The sequence below is a fragment of the Suncus etruscus genome, chromosome 2, assembly GCF_024139225.1.
Source record: "Suncus etruscus isolate mSunEtr1 chromosome 2, mSunEtr1.pri.cur, whole genome shotgun sequence".
Taxonomy (NCBI): domain Eukaryota; kingdom Metazoa; phylum Chordata; class Mammalia; order Eulipotyphla; family Soricidae; genus Suncus; species Suncus etruscus.
The window spans coordinates 64,066,487-64,094,433 of NC_064849.1; the positions used below are offsets into that span (position 1 = coordinate 64,066,487).

The window sequence follows — 27,947 nt, forward strand, 5'->3', positions numbered from 1 at the left end:
ACAGAACTAATCAGAGGGAAAAGATAATTTCATTATTTTACATGAAAATCTTGATAATGACACACTTTACTGGTGAGAAAACTGAAAATAAAATAATTACAAAGAAAAGACACTTTGCATTTCTGTGAAACTGAGTCTGAGAATGTAAAAAAAAGTCTATAAATCAAAAGAATAGAACAATGCAATAAAAACTGACAGTGGTGGGCCTAGAGAGATAGCACAGCGGCGTTTGCCTTGCAAGCAGCCGATCCAGGACCAAAGGTGGTTGGTTCGAATCCCGGTGTCCCACATGGTCCCCTGTGCCTGCCAGGAGCTATTTCTGAGCAGACAGCCAGGAGTAATCCCTGAGCAACACCGGGTGTGGTCCAAAAAACAAAAAACAAAAACAAAAACAAAAAAACACTGACAGTGGTGGGACAGGTAACTCAGAAATGATGCACAAGTTCCACTACATACATAGTCATGAAAAATGCTTATCTTCAGTAGCAATAAGGAAGATGTAAATTAAAATGAGATGACATTTCACACTGAGAAGGGAAAAGGTTTTGATGTTTCATGATACAACCACTGGTGATAATGTAGAGTATTATGAAGAGAAATGTGAATTATAGATTTCCTTTGGAGAACTACTTGACAAAATGTCCTATGTTGGGGCTAGAGAGATAGCACTGCTGTAAGATGTTTGCCTCACATGTAGCCACTTCAGGATGAACGGTGGTTCAAATTCCAGCATCCCATATGGTCCCCCATGCCTGCCAGGAGCAATTTCAGGAGTAATCCTGAGTGCCACGGGGTGTGACCCCCCAAAAAAGTTCTATGTTGTAAGTTGTGTTTATAGGATGTAGCTACATCTTTATGACCATATTTATAAAGAAATATTAAAAGGTGTTTTTCAGGACATTGTCATTTTGAAAAATTGAATGTACTGATTGTAAATTGAAAAGTGGATGAAGCATGGCACTTTAGAAGAGAGAGTGCTTCATGTGATGTTGGCAGCTGGTGCGGGTCTTAGGTATGTCTTGTAGTGATTAGGAAGTTTCTTAAAATATTGATGTCTAAATGACACTTTGTAGATAATTAAATGAAAATGCACTTAGGGCATGAAAATAACTGAAGTTTCAAGTTTCAAGTTTTTTTTTTGGTTTTTGGGCCACACCCAGTGATGCTCAGGAGTTACTCCTGGCTATGCGCTCAGTAATTGCTCCTGGCTAGGGAGACCATATGGTACGCTAGCATCAAACCAGGTCCGTCCTGAATTGGCCAAATGCAAGGCAAACGCACCACTGCTGTGTTATCACTCCGGCCCCTGTATCAACATTTTATAGATAACACTGAGTAAAGTTGTAGGAAGAAATGCTTCATGTGCTGCTACTTACATAACATTTACAAAAAATGGAAATGCTATTTAATATGTAGAGCTAATAATATAAATATAATGACATACTGGCTGTTAATTCACTTCAAATTCAGATCTTTGGTCATCTTTGTTGGAGAAGTGTGATCAAGAAAAATAAATGAAGATATCAGAGGCATATTTTTATAAAATACTCCTTATAATAGGATTGTGAATTCTTGAGTAAAATCTATGATGAAATTTATATTACATTAGGTGCTGGAGTGAGAGAGTACAGTGGTTAGGGTGCTTCCTTTCATATTCCAATCGGACTTCAAATCTCAGAACCATATATATTCCCCTGAGCTCCACCACAAATGATCCCTAAGTGCAGGAGTAAGTCCTGAACATCTCTGGGTGTGATCCAAAATATTATATTATATTATATTATATTAATATTTATATGGATATTATTATATAATATGATATATTTATAGGATATCAATATTATATATTGAAATATAAGCAAAAGGAAGTAATACTTAAATAAAAATATATTAATACGATATCAAATCTTGAATATGTGCTCTGAACATTGCCACTGCTTCTCATATAGCAGATTATCAATGACCTCCTTTACTTTTCTTCAAGTTGTGTAGCTAAGGTCTATCTCTCTCCTGCTCAGCCAAACTATCACCTCTATAAAGATAACCTCTTTTTATCTGATTACACTGACTTTCCACTTACAAGATAGAAGATTGTATATTTTCAAAATTCTTTTTAACTTGCAGTTTTTTCTACAGTCTTCCAATTCCTTTAAGTCAGAGTGTTATCCTTTTTTAACAGCAGCCTGGATGCTAGATAAATGCATTTTTTTTCATCTAACACATTCTTTCTTTTCCATCAGTCTTTCTGAGAGCACATTAGATTAGGAATCAAAACATGGTGATGTCTGCCTCTAGTTCTCCCAAGGTGCCGACATCAGCAAAGATATGTATATCTTTGAAGATGTCCCTTGATTCCTTGGAGCCTGTTTGCTTAACCATAAAGATAGGAAATTAGCTCTGTTGAGCTCTTCAGCACACACACACACACACACACACACACACACATGCACGTACATCCTTAGGAAGTCTTTATTCACTTTTCCATCTATGGAAAATTTACTGGAGAGAAGACAATGTCAGGGAGGAGGAGTTCAGGAGAGAAGACAGCAAGAGAAAGGAGAGTCAAATAGGGCTACTGGATAATTCGTTCTAATGAGATGCCCTCTGACAAAAGGAAAGAAACTGAGAAGTCTCATAACAAGGAACAGCCTAGAGCAATGAAAGAATAATGTTGGCGAACCACGTAGGATACAGGCACATGGTGTTCTGAAAGAAAAAGAAATGAAATGGAAAAAAATTGAGGAAGGTGGGGATTGGCTATCATTGGATATCTTCCTGAGGATGCTGGTACAAGGAACAGCTGGCAAAATGGTTGTTGAGCAAGACATGGGTACCAATGCTGAAACAAGAAATAGCTGAGATGTGCAAGGAAACGTTAGGGTTTGGGAACCATGGCCTTATTTAAAAATATAGTAGGAAGGGCAGTCGTCAATAAAAACAGGTTAAAATAGGCAGATGGGGGCGAGCTCTGTCCTTTAAGAAAATGACTATAATTTGTCTCCTGATGTTCCCGCACTCTTAAGGACTTTGTGCTTGTCCCTGTTCTAGAGAAACAGGGACAGGCTGTCAGCTGTTATTAAAAAGGGATAACCCAACTCCTGTTATTTTAATGCCAGTTGATTTAAAACCCTGAATTGGTTTAGCCTCCTACCCAATTTAGCAAAAAATTGTATTTAAACTAAAAGAAAGCACTTAGCATTAAACAATATACTGCTAGAAATCCAGAAAGGATATTTTATAAATTGAATTAAGGTGATGGTTTTTGAGTATGTGTTGGCAAATATTAGAAATTTTAAGCAAAATCATCTTTTTCTTAGGATGTAACTATAAATTTTATCACCCAAGATCACACTATGTTCCAAGTGCCTTATTAAACTGTTAGAGGGCCATCAAATAGATTCCTGGTGGAAATGGAATTAATTACATAGCTCACACCAGGTTGGCTTTGTTCAATGGAATTAGAATAGTAATAATTATTACCTTTCATTAAGATCGTGTATGTATGACATTATGTTAATTAAGTACTTTACACATTTCTTTGAATCTTTACTGCATTCCTGTGAGGTAAGTGGTACTATTTCCATTTAACAGATAGGAAAAATGAGGCTTAAAAGATTATGCTTACCATGTGGCAGTGGCTACAGGAAGATATTTTAAAATTCTGGGGTTCTCCGATTCCAAAGTCAAATTTATCAAATACTCTGTCCCATGTCTTTGGCACCTTCTCTCTCCATTGGACTGTTTCAATACATCCTTCACCAGATTTCTAGATCTGTTTTAGCATTAGCTCCAGGGTCCTTGGCATTACTTACATCTTTCTGCTAGTAGCAATAAAAGAAAAATACAGTTTTTAGGCAAAGAGGGTCTCTACTTAGTTACAAATAGGAATTGCTTGGCTAACCCTTTAAATTATAAGCTAGATCTCTTGGGATAGTTTAATGATGAAGACAAGAAATTGCTAGGTATTTCAGTCTTGAAGGATATAACACAGAATAGAGTGTTGATGACACTTTCTTCCAATTCCTCTACTAGTAAGTAAGTTTAGTGAAACAAACAAAAACCATACAGGAGAATAATATATTGACCAACTTGGAAATCACCTGGGAGTCACATGACTGCATTGGGCAAAGGCTATTAGGATATAAGTTGGTAGGTTTGTAGGTAGGTTGGTAGGTAGGTCAGTAGGTAGGTAGTTAGGTTAGTAGGTAGGTAGTAGATAGATGTGTATTTTGGATACCCAGTAATGTTCAGGGGTTACTCATGACTCTGCACTCAAGAGTCACTTCTGACAGTGCTCGAGGGACCATATGGGCATCCAGGAATCAAACTAGGGTTGGACTTGTGCAAGGCAAGAAGAGCCTTAACTAATATATAATTGCTTCAGCCCCAGAATATTTTCTAATTCTACCAATTTCTTCCAATTTCTCTACCAGTAAGTTCTCTAGTGAAACAATATTTATATGGAGATAAATACCTCATCTGAAGGATTTAACCTGTGTTTATGGAGATCAAGATTGTCTGTGTCTGCTGGAGCAAGCTGGAGCCCAGGGAAGCTAGTATGTAGCTCTACTCTGAACCCAAAATACTGAGACCAGGTAGGGGAAAGATACTGGATATAAGGCCTATGCCTGGGTAATTCCAAGAACAAAAAGCATGGTATCTAAGGGTAAAAGAGGGTAGATATCTGGCTCTCACAGAGACCTCTAGCCTTCACTTTCTCCTTCTTCTACCCGTTTTGTTCTATCCACACTGGATAATGTCCCTCTTCTGTACTTTGGTGACTGTGATCTTTATTCAGCCCATTTAATCAAATGCTAATCTCTTCCCAAGACACCCTCCTACTCATACCCATAAATAATATTTTACCAGCTCTTTAGTAGTTCCCCAGTATGGTCAAATTAACCCATAAAATTAACTCACATTTGGAAAATATTTTTATTTATTTATTTATTTTTTGGTTTTTGGGCCACAACCGGTAACACTCAGGGGTTACTCCTGTGCTCAGAAGTTGCTCCTGGCTTGGGGGACCATATGGGACACCGGGGGATCGAACCGCAGTCCGTCCAAGGCTAGCGCAGGCAAGGCAGGCACCTTGCCTTGAGTGCCACCACCCGGCCCCAAATATTTTTATTTTTAAAATAAAAAGAATAGCTAGAAATGTGCACATATTTGAGAGCTTCATTCTCAGCAGAATCAATAAAGTATGATTTAACTCTTACCAGTATAGAATACTCGTAGCAAGTGCATTGAATGGGATCAGGATGCTTTTTGCTATCTGCTAGCTTTTTTGCATTGTGTCACCTGATTTTGGAACAACTGAAAACTATAGTGAGTGCCAGGAAGATATATCAAAGAGGTGGAGTACATTATTGATGAGCAGGAGTCCTGTGTTTCATCCCCAACACCACATGGTTCTCCAATATTCCCAGGCTCCACTGGATATGGTCTCAAAATGAAAAGCAGAAGAAACACAGTGAAGTTTTTAGATATAGATATTTAAATATCTGAAAAACTGAGCTCTTTTAGGTTTTCTCATCTTTTATTTTTCCTTACTTTCTTTTGTGGGACCAGATGAATCATTCAATTTAACGTAACGCACCCCTCTATAAATCTGCCATCTGAATAGTTGGATTTTCCCCCTTCCTGATTATAAGCAGTCCTTAAAATTTTAGATTCTTTGGCTCTGTCACTAAGGATATTGTTTCTTATAAGAAATGAACCTGGCTTTCACCCACCCACTTCATTCATAAGTATCTGTGTGTACCCTGGAACATCTCCTCCCACTGCTGTTTTTTTTTTTCCCTAACAAGTAGGCATTTATTTAATTAAGCGAACTACTATTTACACAAATAAAATTAAGGGTAGGAGGCAGAGTCACAGGTGTAAAGTGTAGTTACAGGTTTGTGAGTGTCATAGATTGGACAAAATTGCTTCTTCTAGTACTCAGCTAAGAGAAGAATTTAATCTTCAGCTTTTAGCAACTTAGGGAAATTTGGTTTAAAAAACATTCCTGAATCTGCAGAGAAATAATTCTCTCCATGAGTTTGAAGGAGATCTCTAAGGTAACTGAAAAATCTGTTTGTTTTATATGTACTTATCAGTAGCTAAAACAGTCATAATATTTGTGTACAGAATCTGAAAGTGCATCACTGCCAATTTCAGCCAGGATGACTGTTAGAAGGGAATGTTTCTATGCCTTTCTTTTTCTTTTTTCTATTAATAATTTTTATTTTGACCAAAGTAGAGTATAAATCATTCACAGTAGTATTTTAGGTACATAGTGTCATTGAATCAGGGGCATTCCCACCACCAATGTTGTCCTCCCTCCACCCTGTTTCCAGCATTCATCTCATATCACCCCTCCTTTGCCACCAAGGCTGCTATAATGTGATTTACAGCACCTGTGTCATGCTCCAGGTCCAAAAGAGATTTGGTGATGAGGTGTTTTTTTTTTAATTTTTAGGCTGATATTGCCCCAAAACACTTGATTTCTGAGTGCACCCAAGTATGAATGTGCTTGTTGCTCAAATAAAAGACAAGTTTTGGCCACTCTAATACACCTTGCCCTAAGAATAGTGTCAGACAGGAAGAGTCTCTCTCCATCTCAGCCAAGGAATCTAGGCTGGACACTCAATCTCTTCTTGGCCAGATGCTCTGTATACTCAATTTAAATACTTAGTTTAAAATAAAATCAAAGCCTTACATCAAGGACAAATATTTATTATTACTGTTCAAATGTGAGATGTGATTTTGTACTCCCACATTTCTTCTGAGAAAAGTAAGCTCTGGTATGAGAATGTACCCACCATTGGGTTAGTACAAACTCTGACTGCCACTGGCTTATTTCAGGAAAGAATGTCTGTCAAAAAATACAGCCCTATGTGGAGTATTTTGTTAAATGAAGCTTTTCCTTTCCATTTACCAACTAAACATTTTCCCTTGGTTAGGCTTCCATATCTGAAGCTCACTTATTTTACTTTAACTAATCAACTAATATTATATATTCTTAAATTTTATTATTAAGGTAACTTGGTTACAGTAGTGTTCATGGTTTCAATATACAATGTTCTTGAAATACAAAGCTACTTTTGTGACCATCGAAATACCCAAAATATTCTACACCTTTTTACTTCTTTTGAGAATAAAATGTTTTGGGGACTAGGGATATAAGCTCAGTAGTGGACCACTGCCTTGCATTTGAAGTTCTGTATTTGATACTACTCACTGTCAACTAAGTTAATAAAATAAAATATTTTTGATGATTCTGGAAAATATATATGGCTTTCTTGTACCAACCCCCCCCCCATAATCTTTGCTTTTAGTGACAATGACATTAGGCTTGTGGTTCCATAGTTGTTTAAAATCATAGTTATTTTAAGACATACTTATTTAAAGTCATTGGGGCTTATTGATTTATCTTTCTATTCCCCACACAGACACCTTTTCTTGAATTGTTTTGTTATTGATATATAATTATATGAATTTCATCAGTTAAAAGTTTACAATTCTGGGGCTGGAGAGATAGCATGGAGGTTAAGGTACTTGCCTTGCATGCTGAAGGACGGTGGTTCAAATCCCAGCATCCCATATGGTCCCCTGAGCCTGCCAGTGGTGATTTCTGAGCATAGAACCAGGAGTAGCCCCTGAGCACTGCTGGGTGTGACCCAAAAAAAAACAGAAAAATTTTTTTACAATTCTGTATTTTTAGAATATTTATGGATTATTGCAAACATCATCATGGTGTTTTCAGCAATCTCTTTTTAATCATATTCCTAGATAGTTCTCTTCCTTTTCTTCACTCTTAATCTTGTCAGCACTGGCATAATTAAATAATTCTTTGTGTGAACTTACCTATTCTGGATGTCACATATAAATAGTCATGTCTCTGGCTTCTTTCACTTAGCATAATGTTTAGAAAGACCACACATAGAATAGTTCACTATTTTACTGTCAATATTTTCTATTATTTAATTTATATACTCATCATCTGTGGACATTTGAATTGGTGTTAAATAGAACTCAAAGTTGTTCATCTTCTATTTCCTAGAATTCTCTATATTTCTCTAGAATTTTAGGGTGCCCTAGAATTCCCTAAAAATTTCTAGAATTCCCGAGAATAACAGATATTATTGTGCAAGTCTGCAAGTCTGTTTAAAGACAATGGAAGGCAAGTTTATCATGTATTACTGAATCTAATGTAATTAGATGAGTCCTTAAAAATGAATATTCAAATAATTAATCGAAGAAGGATGTGACTGTGGGAGGAATTGATGGAATTAGACCTAGTGATGCTAGCTTTGAAGATGGAGCAAGGAAGCATGAGCCACAATTGTGGGTAGAGTCCAAAAGTTGAAAAAGTAAGAAAATAATTTCCTCCATTTGCAAGGAGACATACAGACTATAAGTAATATATTTATATTGCTGTTAGGCCATTAATATTTCTTATTATAACAGGATTACAAAAATAAAGAGTTGTTTTTACATTTGTCTTTTATGCTTAATCCTGTTCATGAACTTTTTGTGTTCAAATATTTGTATAAACATGTCATTATTTTTCTTGGATATGAATGGAGTTGCTTGATCATATAGTAATTGTGTGTATGACCTTCTGAAGACCTGCCAGACATTTTCCAGAATGGCTACACTATTTTATTTTATTTTTTGATGTAATTTTTTTATCGTATCAGATATATCCCTAACTAATTTTTCCTATTTCAGTAGATTACCTGCTTATATTTGGTGTTCTCTTCAGCATAAGATACTTTAAATTTTGACAAAGTCCATTTTCATCTCTTATGATTTTAGTATTATAATTGAGAAACTATTAGCTGACTATAGTTCAAGGGCATAAAGATATATAAAAAAACAGGATTTTTTTGGGTGTGTGACTTGTTTCTGTTTTCTTCTCTTTCCACCCCCAAATGCACCAGCAATATAATGTAGCACCATTTCTTCCTGCAAAGGCACACTTAAAAAAGGGGAAATGCTATGTATAAAAACAAGCTCTTATCTACTAGGGATAAGAACTCGTACTTTTTTTTACAATACAGGGGCATTTCCCACCTTGAAAATGTGTCATGTGGACCCAACTTAGAACCCAGGTGATTAGACATTAACCGTCCAGCCTTGAACCCTGGATCCCAGACATAGAAACGACACAGTTCTTCACAACAGCTATAGGAACCAAATTCCATCCGGGACATCCTTAATACTGCTCGGACACCAACATGTGCCAGCTCTAATATGATATTCGGAAAACGAGGAAATTAGAAACAACTTGACCTAAGAGCAGGTTATCCTACCTCACCAGCTAACGATAAGACAAAATCAGAAGACTTGTCACCCTTTGGTCTGTGCAAAAGCCAAGATCGCGATCTACAGATGACTGGTGATAGAATCATGACCAGGCAGTATGTATCCTAGGACCAATAAAAAAGCCCTAGTTTAGGGTTTGATCTACGACCTGCACAACAACCTTGATCTCTAATTCCAGAGGTCTGACTGAGACAATAGCAACTGAATGAATCTTCTGGAAGCATAATGAAAGACGCTATCCCAGGCTCCATCCTAGGATCAGCGAAAGGACCAAGACCACCAACCACAGAAGACAGATTAAAATGACACTGAGGGAACAGAACTTCTAGAACCACAAAGAAAGACTTCATCATAAGTTCCACTCTTTGACCTGTGCAGAGACAGAGATCTCTAGATACAGAGACCTGATTTTATCACCCAAGACGGGGCTGTAGTCTTCCATACACTGCAAAAGCACCAAGGGGAGAGTAAATGAACTAGAAAGGAGTCTATAGATAATCCCATGACAATATACTCCAAGGGTGGAGAAACCCTGTATCTCTTAGGCCAAGGGAATTCCTTTTTGAATGACCCCAATGCTTACTGTGCCTAAGCAGGAAGGAAAAAAAAAAAAGACGTAAAGCACAAAATAATCATTTTTTTTTATTTATCTGTCTAGTTCTTGTCAATTTCTTTGATTTGGTGTGGATATTGTTGTCTCCATTTTTATTTACTTATTTTTCTTTCTTCTTTTCTCTTCTTCCTTTTTGCACTCTGTCATGTTTTTTATTTCAAGACCATGACTATTATGTGGTGCCTATATTTATTGCTGTAGTGCTCACTGGATATTTTATTTGGTACTTCATTTTATACTGTTGTGGTGCTTCACCTTCTTTTTCCCCTTCGTCTCTCAAACCGAGGATGAGAGCCGCTAGTCTAGAAGGACTACGCCCATTTTTGGCATATTTGATTTTTACCCCATTTTATTACTTTTCTCTTCTTCAAACAAAACCACATAACTTGAACTATCTAGTCCCGCCTCCCATTTAGAGGGGGAAATAATGGAGGTACCATGACCAAACAATTGTAAGATCACTAAGTAGTAAGCTAGGCACAGAGGGGACCACTCATTCTAGCAGCCCTGGGGGTGAGGGTGGAGGATATGGGAGGCAGGAAGGTTCGGAACGGAGGTGGAGGGAGGACAATTCAGTGATGGGAATTCCCCTGATTCAATGTTAATATGTACCTAAAATATTACTGTGAATGATATGTAAGCCACTATTATTAAAATAAAAATTGTATTAAAAATTATTTCTCAAAAACCCCCAGGATTTTAAGTTTTAACACTTCCAATTAGATCTGTAGTCCATTTGGAGTTAATTTTTGTGGAGAGTTGAAGTAGGTATTCAATTTTATTCTCTTGTATGTGAGTATCCTGCTACTTCAGAGTTGCCAATTAATTTTTAATTGGAAAAACTAATCCCTACATATTACCATTAGGTGTTTATGATGTGACTAGTATTTGGGGAAGGCTGCTGCTGGACTATATGTTAGGAACTCGCTGTGCTGGTTGACAGTTTTTCACAGACTTCTTCAATGACTAATGTTGTCTCCAATTCCAGTTGATTGTCAATATCTTCTCATAAAGTGTATACTGTTAGCTATCATCACTTTACATTTTCCTCTAGTTACTGTTTTATTCCTGATAATATTATGTTTTTCTTACCAAAATCATTGCATAAGAGCTGAAGTGATAGCCCGCAAGTAGGATGCTTGCCTTGCAGTTAGCCAATCTGGGTTTGATCTTTGGCACCATATATGGTATCTTAAGCAGGATTGACCACTGAACACATAGCCAGGAGTAAGCCCAAACTAAGCACTGCTGGGTGTTGCCTAAAAACAAACAAAATTTGTTGCATGGATGCCATGATGGAAAAAAGTTGGAACAAGGATTTTGAGTCCATTTTTCCTTTTCAAACTTAGAATTGTTGAACTCCTCCTGGAAATTACCAATTGCACCAGGAGCCTGGTTGTATTTTCTTTTTCCTTCTCTTCTTTCTGTACAAAAAAACTGATTTTTCTCCTTTGCATCATAGGTCTGCTGTGTGCCACTTCTAGTTTATTATTATCAGGATGATCCTGGAAAGCAAGTATGGTTTGGAAATCTTCATGTTTCTGCTCAAAAGTTGGTATTTCTAATTCCCAAACTGGAGACTCCTTCCTATGAAAATAACTAGTTTCTTTAACAGAGTGCCTCTTGAAGTCCTATGTACATGCTGATTTCCTGGGCTCTCAATGAATTGCATATTATGATTCTGTCTAATTCTGTCTGGATGGAGTTTGTGATTCTTCAGTTTTGCCAAACTCTTGGATATGCTGATCCTTTGACCATATTGAGAGAAACAGAGAATCCAGAGAAAATTCAGAAATTGATAAATTGGAATCATTCTATTCTAGACTGAGTTCATCTTTCAATTTTCTGAAAATAAATAACCCCATCCCCCTTTACTCTGAAAAATACACTTTAGCAACTGCAATTGGGGAGATACTCAACTTTAAAGAAATGAAAACCTCTCTTTAGAAAAATGTGCAGAAATTTTGCAGTGGCTGGATACACAGTTTCAGTTTGTTTGTTTTTGCCCCAGGTATTGTGTCTAATCTTTTGGTATATTATCCACACTGTGACTCAGAGCACCGTATCTGATTTGTACTCTGAGAACAGTGTTCAGCAGGCTTCTTAGCTGTAGATGTTTCTCATTTGATTAAAGAATGATATGAGAGCAGAACTGGGCCCATCTACCTGGTCAGTCTTATTTTTCTCTAAGCTCAGGTAAGCTTTCACAGCAATTTAGGTGGATTGCATCCTAGTCCCTTATCACAAAACTATTATCTACCTAAAGTCCAGGATGTAAGGATTTATATGTTATATTTCTCAGTACTGATTGTACCTTAGATTCACTCTCTGATCAGAGCAGATATTGAATTATAAATCTATTTTTCCTTTAAGCTACTTTAAAATCAGTCATAACTGCTTATCATAGCTAGAATACAGTGATATTTTAAGTGTCTATCTACTGGACCCTATTAGGAAACTAATTTTAAAATATCAATGTATTTTTGAAAATAAAAATGCATTTTTCAGTTTTATTATGACCTACATTTTTTATGGCCTATAGTATTTTTCTATTTTGTCCTATAAAAGAACCTAAGGAGGATAAAAGGATAAGATTCACTCACTGATTTTTTTATTCTAATTTAACAAGATAAAGATACCATGCAACTGAGTTAGAACTAATTGAATGGGATTGTGAGTGTGCATATTGATTTAAAATGGGAGTAAAGGAGAAGGCAATGCATACAAATATGCCATAATGTAATACCTTTTGCTAATTTTATAACTTAAATATCTTTGTAACTTTAGTTTTCTTTAAAAAGGAAGGAAAATTTCACTTTAAGAAGCAAGAAATGAAATAAAGATCTGTTTCCCTTTAGTATACCACATTTTAGGATAAAATACAACCATCATAGTAATAGTAATATTAATAGTAATTGTCATATGATTACTTTAGTAGTAAAAGAGTCCTAGTTCTTGGGCATATGTGCTAGGCCTAGGTAGCTCAGTGTGCTGTCTACTTGACCCAATTCTTCCACAAAATGAAAGAATTATGTCAGAGTATGGTTTTGAACTATAATTAAAATGAAAGAATTTTTAGAGCCAGTTCATTTGTGCTCTTATCTCAATATAGTCATGCCCCCTGTGCTTTAAGTTGTTCTAAAGATGTTGGGTGCTCCAAGTCTGACCTCTACAGACAGTATGACATGAAACACAATTGTGTGACTTATTTTTAAGCTCTGAGAAACATGACAAATGGTCATTATCTATGATTTTTTCTCCTTGAGAAAGACAGTGTTGACCCGAGTATTATGATAAATAACTTCTGGTAATAATGGTGAAAGCTGAAGGAAACTAATGTTTCATTCTGCTGCAATTCTTGGTACTTATGCTTGAGACCTTTGAGGAAATAATTTTGTGAAAATTAGCCAAAATTGTTAAGCTAAGAGATGCAAGCTTTGTGAAAATCTGAAATAGAAAAGGAAAAACTGAAAAATGCAAAAGAAATCTTAGAAGTCAGGATCCACCATTCCTTACCTCTATCAAGAAACTATTCATAGGCTTCTATTCTTCCAATACACATTCTTAAATGCAAAAGTAAGAAAGGAACAGAAGATTCTCAATAACTAATAAAAAGTTAAGGAAGAGACAGATATTTTGTCTGTACAGAGAACTAGCACAGTCCCCATGGGAGATCTGAGGTAGCAGCACTGGTATGCAATATAGTTTGTTGGTGACTCCTAAAAAAGGAAAGTAAGGGGTAAATATCACATTAATGAAGGGGAAGGACAGGACAATCAGCCCATCTTTGAAGCTGTGGACTTTTAAGATAACAGCTTTTCCTTTCACTCACTTATTAAGGCAGTACATGAAATGATTGCATAAGCTAGCATTTTTGAAGTGCAGTTAAAAAGAAAAACAAAGTAAAAAGCTCAGCATTTGATGATTCTACAGTTAAGTTACAAACTTCATCCTTGTTATGGAAAAGTACATAAAATGGTGCTCCAGACATTATTATTAATGAAGTGGCACTAATTTATCATACTAAAACATGAGAGTAGGATCAAAGACAATTTTTAAATATAGTTCGTAACCAAAATGTGGAAGGCAGTCCTAGAATGACAAATGATTCATTAGCAAAGTATTGAACTCAGCTACCAAAAATGAAGGTATCTATAAGATAAAAATCTTTGGTTTTTGAATCACTATGACATATTTTTGATATCAGCTTTAGTGTCTGTTAACACACGACAGTGAAAGATGATATATAATGGAAGAGTCAACTCCAATATCTAGAGCAACCAACAAATGGCAGGTTGATTTTAAAAAAGACCCAAATCAGGAGAGGAAGGGCCACTCTGCCTATCAGCCTCAACGTTTCTCAAATCAAGACCATCCCTGGAGAAGAAACTATATTTTTTCACACCCCAGTAATGATTTTGTCCCTTTTTTAATTCCTTGGTAGAGCTTTCATGAGATTGAGTAGATGTGAGATCAAAACAATGGCAGGTGTCGTACTTTTTTTTTTAAAGACAGAGATTTCATCACCCATTTTCCAATTAGTGTCTTTAAAACACAAGGTTAAACTTGGAAATTATTCGACTATAGTAAAGCAGTACATATTGACTTTTTAAATAGACTCTTAAGAATATTCCAATGAGAATGAATTGTTTCACACTGTCTCATCCCTCTCAGCATACCCATGAGCCAGGGAGTTCATTCTCTTCTTAAGAAAACCCAAGCTACACACAGAGTCTACTTTTGATGATCACTTTCAAGGCTGTGACCCCTCAGCAAGAATGGGATGATTTTTCCTTGGCTTGTGGCGTAGTAAACTACCTAAAAGTAGAGCTACTTAGTGTCATTGGAATCTTCTCAATGGAGCTTCTTCTTTTCTGCATCTTTTAGGGTAGTTGATTTTTATTACATTTAATGGTTCTGTGAAGTACACCCTAACTATACCCATCTCCTGACAGTGTTGGTGTTTTCAACTCTAAAATTGGGCATACACACATAACTCAGAATTGCAAAGAAGAAATTACAGAGAGAAGAAAAAGAGAGCTGGAGCTTAGTTTATGCATGCAGGAGACCCAGGTTTGATTCCCCAACACCACATATGATTCCATGAACGTAATAGAATGCAGGGTATAGTCCCAAAACCTTTCCTCAAATCAAAATTAATCAGTGTTTACTTCTCAGAATATCTGAGTAGGGCAAGAGAGGCAGTACAAGGGTTAACATGTTTTTTCTTACCTGTGACCAACCCCCATTTGTTCCTCAGCACTTCATGTGGTCCAGAGTGATCACCACCAGAGTGATCCCAGAACATAGAGACAGATGTAGTCTGCAAAGCCACTGGGTGTGACTAAGAAACTATTGTTTAGCCACTGTCTTTGTGGTGAGAGCCCCATTATTTAGATTTCCAGTCTGTTTGAACCAGTGCTTTAGTGAAACAATAAAAACGAATTGCTGGAGGGGGCTAGAGAGATAGCACAGCGGTAGGGTGTTTCCTTTGCACACAGCCGACACAGGATGGACCTGGGTTCGATTCCCACTATCCCATATGGCCCCTGAGCCTTCCAGGAGCGATTTTCTGAGCACAGAGCCAGGAGTAACCCCTGAGCTCTATAGGCGGTGGCCCCAAAACAAAAACAAACAAACAAACAAAAAGGATTGCTGTCAAATGAAAATGAAAAGATAAATGCCCACATTTATTAGCACGGAGGTAAGGTGTTTGCCTTTCATGCAGGTCAGTGATTCAAATACCGGCATCCCATATGGTCCCCTGAGCCTGCCAGGAGCGATTTCTGAATGCAAAGCCAGGAGTAAGCCATGAGCACCACAGGTTGTGGCCCCAAAACAAAAAAACAAACAAACAAATAAAAGGATTGCTGTCAAATGAAAATGAAAAGATAAATGCCACAAGTTTTTAAAGTATTAGATTCAACAGTCATAAAATTATTCTTTCTAAGCTCTCAGTTTCTAAATGCTGTACTCAATTTATTTTCTTACTAAAAGTCAGTATCAGCACACTTTTTGGTCTAATAATGCACTCACATTCACTCACTGACTGTCATTCCAACTTCTAATTAATCCTTCAATAAATTCTTTAAAACTTTTAAGTATATACTTAAGATAAGTTTGTGTGATTTCTAAAGAGATAGCAATGAAAACATGTTACAAGTTGGTATGTATTATTAAATAGGCATAGTGAATTTAACAATTTGACAAATGACAGAAGAGAAATTGATCAAAAGCCATTTCTTTTTCTTTTTTTTTTTTTTTTTTGGTTGTTTTTTGGGTCACACCTGGCAGCATTCGGGTTATTCCTGGCTCTACACTCAGAAATCGCTTCTGGCAGGCTCAGAGGACCCTATGGGATGCTGGGATTCGAACCAACAACCTTCTGCATGCAAGGCAAATGCCTTACCTCCATGCTATCTCTCTGGCCCCAATCAAAAGCCATTTCAAAAAGGTATTATTCAAGTTGACCAACTACTCTGCAATATCATTTCTTTTTTTTTCTTTTTCTTTCTTTCTTTTTTTTAATTGTTTTTTTTTGGGGGGGGGTCACACCTGGCAGTGCTCAGGTGTTACTCCCAGCTCTGTACTCAGAAATCACTCCTGGCAGGCTTGGTGGACCATATGGGATGCTGGGAATCGAACCAGGTTTCATCCTATATTTGCATTCAAGGCAAATGCCCCACTGCTGTGCTATCTCTCTGGCCTCTGCAGTATTATTTCTTTGGAAGTTCCTATGTAAAGGTGAGTTAAAGACCTCAGTCTGCACTCACGAAGTTCCACCGACATTGGTATGCTTGGATCTTGACCCTGAATTTATTCCTATCATTTTGCAGATGCAGAAACTGATCTTCAGGGATTTTAAGCCATTTGAGTAATGAATTGTCTCTAAAACCAAAACCAGATTTCTGTACTGGTACATTATTTCTGTAGTTTATTCTAGGTACATTAGAAAACAAAGTTGTGAGTGCTGGAGAAATAACGAAGTTTTGTACATGTCCTGTCTATTTGACGTTTCAAGAACTATGGAAATTAAGTGCAGAGTCTAACAAATTTGGAAATATTGAGTGACTGCATCTCCTTTCCTGCTTGCTCATAAAGATAACACAGAAATGTAAATAGGGTTTGACGCAATTAGTAGACACAGATTTTACTACTGTGTATTTTACCTATTTCTATTTTAAGTGCATTTTCCTTTGTAACTTCGTTTCTTTTTATGTTGTGCCAAGTTCCATTAACTTGTCCTTGAGCTGTGCCATCTGGAGTTTATCTCCTGTGTGTGATGAGTTGGCCTAAGGGAAACCTACTGTCAGACCTGCCTCTGACTTCTCAAGGGCTGTGGGTTCTCTTGGAAGCAGCTGCTGATCTGGTGGTCTTCGTGCAATGTGAACCTAATAGCATGAGGAAATAGGGTGTTTGCATATTTCAGATCTGCTTTAGCTAAATAGCAGTGGCAGCAGGCTTGGGAAAGGGCATTCCAGACAGAAGAAACAAGTTCACTACAATTAAAGCATGAAAGAAAGGTCAATTATTATTTGTTATTGATTATGAATGATTTTGTTCAATTTGTATTCTCTAGTGTGACTAGAACATGCATGAAAAACAATGAGAGTGAAAGGGCAGGTGTCTCTAGATTCTGTGAGGTATTGTAAGCCAAGATGTGAAACATTCTTTACCATGCAAACTGCAGGTCAGAGGGGACAGGTTTTAAGCAAAGACATGACATGACATGCTTTACATTCTTAATACCACAAAGGTAAGTGGGGTCAAAATGCACCCCACTTAGGGATCTGATGAGATGTGTCATTCACTATGGCCAGGTGGAAATCACTACAGAGGTAGAAAGTGTTGAATTCAGGCTATATGTTGAAGTGACACTACAAATGGAAAATGAAAAATGAGCTGGGTAAAATGATTTAAAAAAATAGCATCAGGGCTGGAGAGATAGCACAGTGGTAGGGTGTTTGCCTTACATGTAGCCAATCAGGGTCAGATGGTGGTTGGAATCCCGGCATCCCCTATGAACCCCGTGCCTGCCATGAATAATTTCTGAGCTCAGAACCAGGAGTAACCAGGAGTAACCGTTGGGTTACTGGGTGTGACCCAAAAACAAACAAACAAACAAACAAACAAACAAACAAAAAAGAATAGATTCAAAGACAGTCTCCTTATTTTGGTATAGCAGCTGAGAAAATTAGTGATGCAATTTGCATTTACTGTAGGGTAAAAACCTCAAGGATGCGTGGGTGCTTTAAAGGGCAGAATGAGTACAAGGAGGTAACAAACAAATGACCCTGTTTGACCATATTAAATTTGAAGAGTCCTATGATAGGCTCCCAGATGGGAAGGCAGGGGAGAGCCTTCCATTGAAACTCAGAAGAGATATAGGCTGCAGGTGGATTCAGTATGCCTTAGGTGAGAAAAGGTTTTAAACCCACAAACTGGAGAGTTAAGATCAGGCAAAAGAGAGTATAGCCAAGACAGAGATCTGGGAGATGTCAATATTTGGAGATCTGCAAAAGAGGTAAAAGAATCAAAAGAGGGAGTCACCCGCATATTTTTTTTATAGAACTGAAAAAATATAACATAAATCCAGCACTCTAGTATTGATACAAGGGAAGAAGCTGTTCATGTTATACATTTAAAAAATGTAAAGCATGCATATACTTTAATACTCCTTTTTCAAAGATTTCCAAATCTATATATCTTGTTATTCCTCATGCAGCTTTTGCTATTTTAGTTTTTCTCTTGAGGAAGACAATGAGGTAGACTCATTTCCTTGACCTTAATATACCCCCCACTCTTTATTAGTTTACTACACAGAAATAGTAAAAAGCCAGCTATAAAGTCTTTTAGAAAACTGACTTCTAAAGCCTGTTTAGAAAGATGATGAGAGTCCCTTGGTATGGAGATCTTCTATTCTAGAATTATCCATTTTCTTTTTAGCCTTTAACTTGAAATTTGTCACGAATGCTCAATTGTCCAATTTTAACCTCATGGTTCTTTAAATCATATAATGGCAGGTAAAAGTAAACATTATGAAAAATACGCATTAATTCTGAATTTGAAACTCTTGAAGCATTGGAAACTAAATATATTTTCTACACACAAACAATTACTTTCAGAGGCTGGAGTGATAGTTCCATGGCTAGGGCATTTGACTTTCAAGTGACCAACCCTGGTTTGATCCTCAGCATTCCAGATGGTCTCCTAATCACCTCCAAGGAGTAATTTCTGAGTGCAGAACTAGGAGAACCCTGAACATCTCTGGATGTGGCTCCTAAACAAAAGAAAATAAAATAATTATCTTCAAAGTAAATTGAGACAATGACATATGGTGCCTGTTTATTTGCATCGTTGCATAAAAATTATTAAAATGGACATTAAAAACTCTAATTAAGATTTATATCGTAACATCTGATTTTGAAATTTTTTATGCATTGTGGAATATCACTAATATGCCTTTAACCTAGTATATTTTTAGTCTAAAGGAACAGTTTATATGCAAATTGAAAAGTAACATTTAATATCATTCATTTTACACTAGTACAGTGGATTGAGAACAATAGAGGCCTATTCTCAGGCCTTATAATAACAGGATAAAGTTGTCATTTATAGGCTTTTCAAAGAAAATCTGATTATTTGGACAATGGAAATATATCTTTAATCAAGATGCATTCACTATCAGGGTGTGTTCTATGATTAAGAAATGATAATTATAAAGAGTTGAGGAACATTCTGTATGCTGTATGCATGCCTTTCATTTTTTTCTGCTCCATTTTTATTCTCAGTTTCCATAACTACTACTTATTATAATGGATAAGAATTTCTGTGGCTCACAACTTGTTTCTTTTTATACCTTAGCATCATTGTCAACTAAGGTGTGTGTGTGTGGGGGGGGGTTGAGCTTCAACTGCAAGCAAACCTTTTAATCTCTGTCCATAATTTTTCATGTTTTAGTTAGAAACTGGCATATGCATATTCTTTAAGTAGTTCTTAAAGTTGAAGAGAATTAGTCTCTTGCCTTATCTTTCTCCTTAGGCAGCTTTGCATTCTAGATCAGAGGGCTGTAACTTCTATGTAATGACTGGATCAGCAGTGCAGACTTCCTGTCATTTCTTAAGGTTTCCTCCTTAGACAAACTTGGAAAAGACCAGAGTTGTAGAGTAGAAGGTACACAACAGGATTCAGTTCAACCCACAATTTGGGGAGGCAATTGGGGCCACACCTGGCGACACTCGGGTTACTCCTGCCTCTGCTCTCAGAAATTGCTCCTGGTTTGGGAGACCATATGGGTTGCTGGGGATCGAAGCTGTGTTTGTCCTGGGTCAGCTGTGTGCAAGGCAGACACCCTACCACTGTTCTACCACTCCAGCAATTGACTGCCACCACTTTGCTGTCACTTTTTCATGTTCCTCACATCAAATGACATTCTTTCAAATTATTTGACAATCAATTTTACTAATAAGCAAGCTGGAGGACAGAAAGTGGTAATAATCTGAGGATGGGATGGCAGGTGTGACATTTGAACTTAAGTCCTGCCATGCAAGGTTCCATAAGAGCTTCCAAAGAAATTATTCTAAAGAGCAGATGATCAATTGAAATAAAACTTGTTTGCAATGACTTTTGTTTTATTCCTTTTCTGATCTCCAATTTAAAAATATATATAAACCATGGCACTTTAAAATCAGAATTGTCCATTTATAAGGAATCCTTTTTAGGGAACTGAGGCAGATGAAAAGGCTGAATTATTTACCTGTGGCTATGTTGCTTTTGATGATAAAAACAAAACTCAAATCCCAAGGCTCACATCTCTTACCATCATCTTTAATGAGCAGCAGTCTCATTAATGACAATAATTGGATGGAACTTTTCTCTGGCTAGCTAGAATTAGACAGAGTTTAGAGGTTTGAAGCACTCTTCAAGTAATGGGTCCTTATTAACTGAAAATGCTTGCCCTAACCAAGTAGGTGTGAAGTTGCAGCAGGATTTATATTATTCATATATTCAGAGCAATGCCATTATGTTTGTGTTTGTAGAGATGTGCAATTTGGAGAGTATGTGTCATACTACTCCTTAGTTCTATTGGTTATCTACTAGGAATGAGTGACAAATTCACTCACAAATGTGATGTTTCTAATGCTAAGCCTCTGGAATCCTTTACCTATGCCCTGAAGCCAGCCCTTTAGGAGTCTGACTGAATGTCATCACCCTTGTTCCAAAGGCACTATGTAAAAACCTGACTAGTAAGGTGGATATGAGTAACCTATTGTACCAGAGAGCAAAGATTTAGATGGGTCAGGATGGGGAGACAGAGGTAGAAAGATTAAGTGAAAATATACAGGAGCACCGGAGAGATAGCCTGGAGGTAGGGTGTTTGCCTTGCATGCAGAAGGTTGGTGGTTCGAATACCAGCATCCCATATGGTCCCCAGAGCCTGCCAGGAGCGATTTCTGAGGTAGAGCCAGGAGTAACCCCTAAGTGCTGCTGGGTGTGACCCCCCCCCCAAAAAAAACAACAACAATGAAAAAAGAAAATATACAGGAGAAGGTCACTTTATAACACTCCCCATTTAAGCCTAGGCATTCTGTGATGTAATATCTCCACTTTTGAAAATGAGAACATTGAAACAAGCTACATCATTAATACAAATTTATAAAAAAAATGAATTTGTGAAGGTTTCATATTTTTTCAGTTTGAAGATTATGTTCTTTATAATTCTCTATGTTCAGATTCTTCAGGTACATATTGAAAATTCAAAACAAGGCCAGAGAGATAGCATGGAGGTATAGCATTTGCCTTGTATGTTGAAGGGCGTTGGTTCAAATTCCGTCATTCCCATATGGTCCCCGAGCTTGCCAGGAGTGATATCCGAGTGTAGAGCCAGAAGTAACTCCTGAGCGCAGCCAGGTGTGACCCAAATCCCCTCCCCAAATTATTTTTTCAAAAATTTTGCCAATTCATTTATGTATCAATTGTAACAAATCCCACCAATATCTATGGAGAGCTTCCTTTAGTGAACCATATGAGACACTACAAAAGACAAAATTATAAATTGGTCCTGGGGCTGGAGCAGTGGCGAGGCAGTAGGGTGTTTGTCTTGCATGGGGCTGACCTAGGACGGACTGTGGTTCCATTCCCCTGCGTCCTATATGGTCCCCCAAGCCAGGAGTGATTTCTGAGTGCAGAGCCAGGAGTAACCCCTGAACATCAGTGGGTGTGGCTCAAACATACCCCCCAAATATGTCTTTAAGTTATACAGTGTAGGATAAATAAAATATAAAATCAAATATAAACATCAAATAAGCATAACGAAAAGTGCTAAGTTACAGGAATCATCTAATAGCACTGCCCAGGCACGTGAGCAGCAGAAGAGAGATTTAGTTTTTCCCATTTTTATTGAGGTACCATGATTTCCAAATTGTTAATGATAGTTTTATTCACAACATTCCAACACTATACTACCATTAGAGTTCCAGCTTCCTTCCGCCAACCTCTCAGTTGCCCTTCCCATCTATTCTCCTTCAACCTTTCAGGTAAGTACAGTGTACGAGCTCTCCATTTCTGTTACCTTTAGCCATTTGTTTCTCCCTTATTGTGTTTCTATATACCCCACATATAAGAGATATCATTCTGTATATCTTTTTTTCAGAGGAAAAAGGAACCTATCGGAACCCACATATCAAAAGTCTTCAATATGACCTTGATTCTCAAAGCAGGTCATTCAGCCTATGAGAACACTGTTTGATCATGACTCCCAGAGCAGAGAAAACCAGATCAAATGCAAACACCAAAAATAAGAGCTCTAACAAGTCAGAAATTTTACAGAAAGACCACAGGTGCATGTGATAATTCAATAAAGGAAACTTGGTTAACAAAATTTTTTAATATTTGATAGAATGATTACTTGCTGTGAGCCACTTTCAATGTGCTTATTAGCCATCTATATCAATGATATACCAAATTTTAAAGTACATGTTAAGTCTTATTTAAAGATAAGTGTGATGCATGAGTATCCATTTGAAGACCACTCAGGTTATAATATCTTAGAATAGGCATTTTACAGCACTTCCTTGTTTTTCTTTTCTCTGATAGTCCCCTGCTCCCAGGTAACCAATATTCTATCACTATGTTTATTACTGTGTATTAGTTTTCCTTGTTTTTGATCTTCCTCTAAGAGTAACATAATATATATAAACTATTTTGATCTGATTTCTTTTCACTAGTAAGCTTTTGAACTCACCAATGCTTTGGCTTGTTTGTATAAGTCACTTTCTTATTGAGAAGTTTTCTGTCATATATGATTACCATAACTGGTTTATGCAGTCTTTGTTTGATATTCATTTGAGTTATTTTCAGTTTGGGGTTATTATGAATAAAGTATTTTTATATAGTCTAATGAAATTCTTTGAGGAATATGCACTTCTTGGGTACACAGAGTAGAATAGAATTTCTAGGTAATAGGAATGTTATGTTCAGTTTTACCAGAAACCTCCAACATTATTTCAAGTAACAGTTTACACTCAACTTGGCAATATGCAAGTACTCTAGTTGTTTCAATTTTTTGCTTTCACTTGAGAGTGCCAGTTTTATTGACTTACTGTTTTTAGCTGATCACCCCAGCAGCTGTTATTGTAATTCATTCTTTTTTTAAATATCAAGAGAGTGTAATAAATGGTTTCCGATGAGAACATTTTGAGTTTATTAATGAGAGAAATGTAGAATATACTCTTTAAGTATAATGTATATTAATAATTTTATTATATGAAATCTTAGCTAAAAGTCCTCCTTCTTAATTGATTAAAAAATAAAAGTCCCTAAATTAAACTACCTATATAGTGCAAATTAATGATTTTATTTACTTAAAGCAGTACTTCTCAATTATTTTTTCATGCCCCCCTAGGAAGAAGAAAACATTTTTTCGTGCCCCCCCACGTGACTGTAAATAGTATCTTTATTTATTTATTTATTTATTTATTTATTTATTTATTTATTGGTTTTGGGGCCACACCCGGCGGTGCTCAGGGGTTACTCCTGGCTGCCTGTTCAGAAATAGCTCCTGGCAGGCACAGGGGGACCATATGGGACACCGGGATTCGAACCAACCACCTTTGGTCCTGGATCGGCTGTTTGCAAGGCAACGCCGCTGTGCTATCTCTCCAGGCCCCCCCCTTTTTATTTTGAGTATCTTTATTTTTTAAAAAATAAACTTTAACCTGCAAAACAAAACTATATAAAAATTTTGAGCTGATTTTTAAATCAGAGGTGATGTCTGGATTAATGGCTACAATGAGCACATTTTGCAATGCATAGCTTTTCGAAGCGGGGTTTGAAGCAGGACACAGCAACTCTCAGCTCCAGAGACACACAGAGACATAAACACGTGGCTTAGTTTATTATGACAGTGTTTGCTGAGGTCAAATGCGCCCCCCTTTAAGGAGCCTCGCAACCCCCCTGGTGGGCACACCCCACTATTTGAGAAGAACTGACTTAGAGTAAGACTAGTAATCAGAGTCTCAGTTTTGAGATTTGTTTTTTTAGTACAGTTTTTGCTTTCAGTTATACATTTCAACATTCAAGAGCCAGAGTAATAGTACAGCAAGTAGGGTACTTTCTCATATGCTGATGATCTGTGTTTGATCCCAGATAAGGTACCTGAACCCCACCAGGAGCGACCCCTAACCACTGAGCCAAAAGTAAAAACTGAGCATTGCTGTGTGTGGCCCTAAAACAAGAACAAAAATTCAACATTCAGCCTATCTGGGGCTAATACAGCCCTGCTATATAAAATAAATAGTTTTTCTTCCCAATTAAACAACTGATTTTTGGTGCCCTTCACCTCTGCTTTAAATCTTACAGATCATTTGTGCCTGTTATCTGAAATAGAGCATAGGGAAGCATTCCTTTTAAGAATACAAGACACTGCGACAAAAGTGCTGGGCTAGGAGGCTATTCTTTTCATGATGTTTATAACAATATATTGTTATATATGTATATAATAATATAGGTGTCCTATCTTTTTTACAGGACCTAATTTTCCTCTTTTCTGATACTAAAATGATGGGTCCAGGAACCTCTAAATAGCATGGTGAAAAATTTAGGCATGACTAAGCCACAGTAGCTCAGGGGAACAATTTTTAAAACTTTCTTTTGTCATTTAGCCCAGTTTTTTGGTGTAAAACTCTCCCAGCAGAGCCCCAACTCTGTTCATCTATATCAGATGCAGTGAGGAAGCCTAGAGTTTATTTTGGACTTGGTATTATATAAGAAACAAGCATACTTCTTTTTTGCTATTGGCAAACAGTTATATATTTGTTTTGATGCCTAAACTCCTCTTCAGTAGCTCAGGGAGTTCTACTGCAGGCTGGTGTTCTACCAAATAAGTGCTTTGATGAAGACATTTCAGGGAGACTTGTCTCTGGCTAAATTGGAATGTGTGCTCTGAGAGAACTAAGAGGCAGATGTGCTAGTGTGGGACTTTGGGGATCGATCCTCTCAGATCACAGAAATGTCTTTCTCTTCATGAACATGAAGATGGGAACAAGAAACATTTATGTGTGTAGAATAAAAATAAAAAATAACCCCTCAGGGGACGGGTTTGATGAAGCAGGATAGTAGAGAGAGAGAAATAATACACAGCAGACAAAAAGATGTTTATTGGAATCAGCGCACTTTATTTTCTCATGACCTTTCTCTGCCATGTGCACCCTCTCTCCATGTCTGCCTAAGCTATGTCTTTTCTCTCCCAAGCTCTCTCAGACCTGTGCTCTTTTTTCCATGTCCATTCTTTCCAGTGCTGCCTATCCCTTGTATCTTCCTTTTCATCCTCAAAGCCAGCACTTTTTCTTTGTTATCCAGAACCCCACCCGCCAGAATGGGGGAAGGCCCAATAATCCAGGTAGCTTTACATAACGCAGGAAGAGGTTCTGAAAACAGAAAATTGCAGAAAGTGCCTTTGTTAGGCTTTTACCTAAATTCGCTTTTCATATATGGGACAGCATTAAGTAATTAAGTTAAATTGTTTGCATTAATTTTAATCTTTTTTTTACTAATCCTTCTGTATTTGTATTAATTACATCACTGGTGGTACAATAATTTCACAAAAGAACATTGCTTTTTTTAATAATATATTATTTAATTTAAGTAACATGATCATATTTGGGTTACAGTCATAACGTGAGCACCCCCCTTCACCAGTGCAACATTACCCCCTCCCCCTTCCCATCCCCTACCTGTATTCGAGACAGGCATTCTACTACAGTAATTTGTTTTTAAGTTCAGTAAGTTGTATTTTTTTTTCTTAAAGGATAAGAGTAAAAAAAATATAGTAAAGGTGTGATAGTGGCAATCGCCAATGTTTGCATAGGTCCAGAAAAATGGAGAAAATGGAAAAAAAGTCCTTGACTTGATTACAAAAAGGCCTCACCCCAGAAGTTTATTGGCATAAGACAGACTCTGGTTTCCAGGCATACCAGTTCGTCTAACTCCAGTCATTCTCAAGGTCCTGGTGAAACTTTTGCACACTTTAGCTATAGTTGGTATCAGACTTTTATATTTAAAGACTCTGGATTCTGTGCATTTCTTTCATCGATGTCAGGCTGATGTGGAGCATCCTCTAGTTTCAGCATATCATTAAATGCAGAGTGATCTGCCCTGCATGCAGACTGTTGCTGAGTCGCCTGGGTGTTGGGAGTACTCTTTGGAGTACGTCAATGTCAAAGCAGTGGTAGGTCTTCTCTGGTAGAGGCTTGGATCCTGGGAGTGTTAAAGACAATTGTGGTTGTTTCCATAGTTCAGGTGTGTGTGGGCGATGCCCATTCTTCTGAGGCCTGAGCCAAATCATTATGCCAATGTTCAGGGTAAAAGGCCTAACTCCTGGGCTGAAAACTTGGTCCAGGAGACTGGGATCCCCCCACGCCAGGCAGGTCTTCATGGCTGGCCCTGGCAAGTCGGGCCCTGAGGGGCGAGCGGAGGAGAGAAATCCCTCCCTTATGTATATTCAACCGCCTGTTTTGTTTACTAGTAATACTATTTTTTAAAACCAAATGTACTTTTTAAGCATTATCCAAAAATGTTCCTGATACTAGACTGTTCCTAGGCATAGAATCAGGATGCCCAAGATTCTGATAAAATGCTCAAATTGACCTTTATTGTCTAGTCTTTTATATATTGCCTCTCCCCTCATCCCTTTGTCTCTCCTACCTCCTTCCTCATACCCAAACCCTGAACCATTATCTTCCCCTTATTCAACCCGCCCTATCCTCAGTTCCTGATTGGGTAGACACCAAGACTGACCTTCTGCTCCAACACCACCATCCAGCTTCTCATTGAATGACACCCTCTCGGTCTTCAGCTCATGCCTATACAAACAACTACAACCAACACGCCTGTTGACCCATGCTTGGTGCCCCCTCATGCCCCCATTGCATGATACCGGAATCAGCTTCAGCATAACCCCTAGTTCAAGGACAATATAGGGTTCTGTAATGCCGCAAAACATGTCTCAAACTCAACTATCACCTGTTGTCTTCAAATACCCTTGTTTTCTTTTTTTTTCTTTTTAAAACATAAAAGGGTCACATGCATCTCTTTTGTATATCTCAGATGTATTCCCTTACATCTATAACTCTTTTCAAATATCCTCATATAGTGACAATTTTTCCCACTAGATTAGTTATTTGATTGCTTGATTTTCCCCCTGTGAGATCTGTTTTATAAGCAATACTGGTAGAAGAGTAACTCTGTATAGATTTCACGTTTATACCAAGTTACAGGAAATGCTAGACTTTATTCGTTGGCCCCCAGATGCATCAACAATATCTTTTGGCATTGCTTCTCTTTTGCATAGGCACATTAAAATGGGAAAATAATACATATGCAAACAAGTTTTTATCTAATAGAGATGGGAACACAAATTTGGTAATTTTAATCTTTCTTAGTATTTGCAAGTTGCAATCTATGGAGCACTGGATTCTTTGCAATGTGATGACTGTGTGATGTGCTTCCTGAGAGTACTAAA

The 27,947-nt window shown here is 37.3% G+C and overlaps 1 protein-coding gene across 2 annotated transcripts in view; it reads left to right on the forward strand.

Annotated features, from left to right (window-relative positions):
* The window catches only part of STXBP6 (syntaxin binding protein 6), a 300,438-nt gene that overhangs the window by 149,785 nt on the left and 122,706 nt on the right, over window positions 1-27,947 (forward strand). The gene's annotated exons all lie outside the window — the stretch shown is intronic.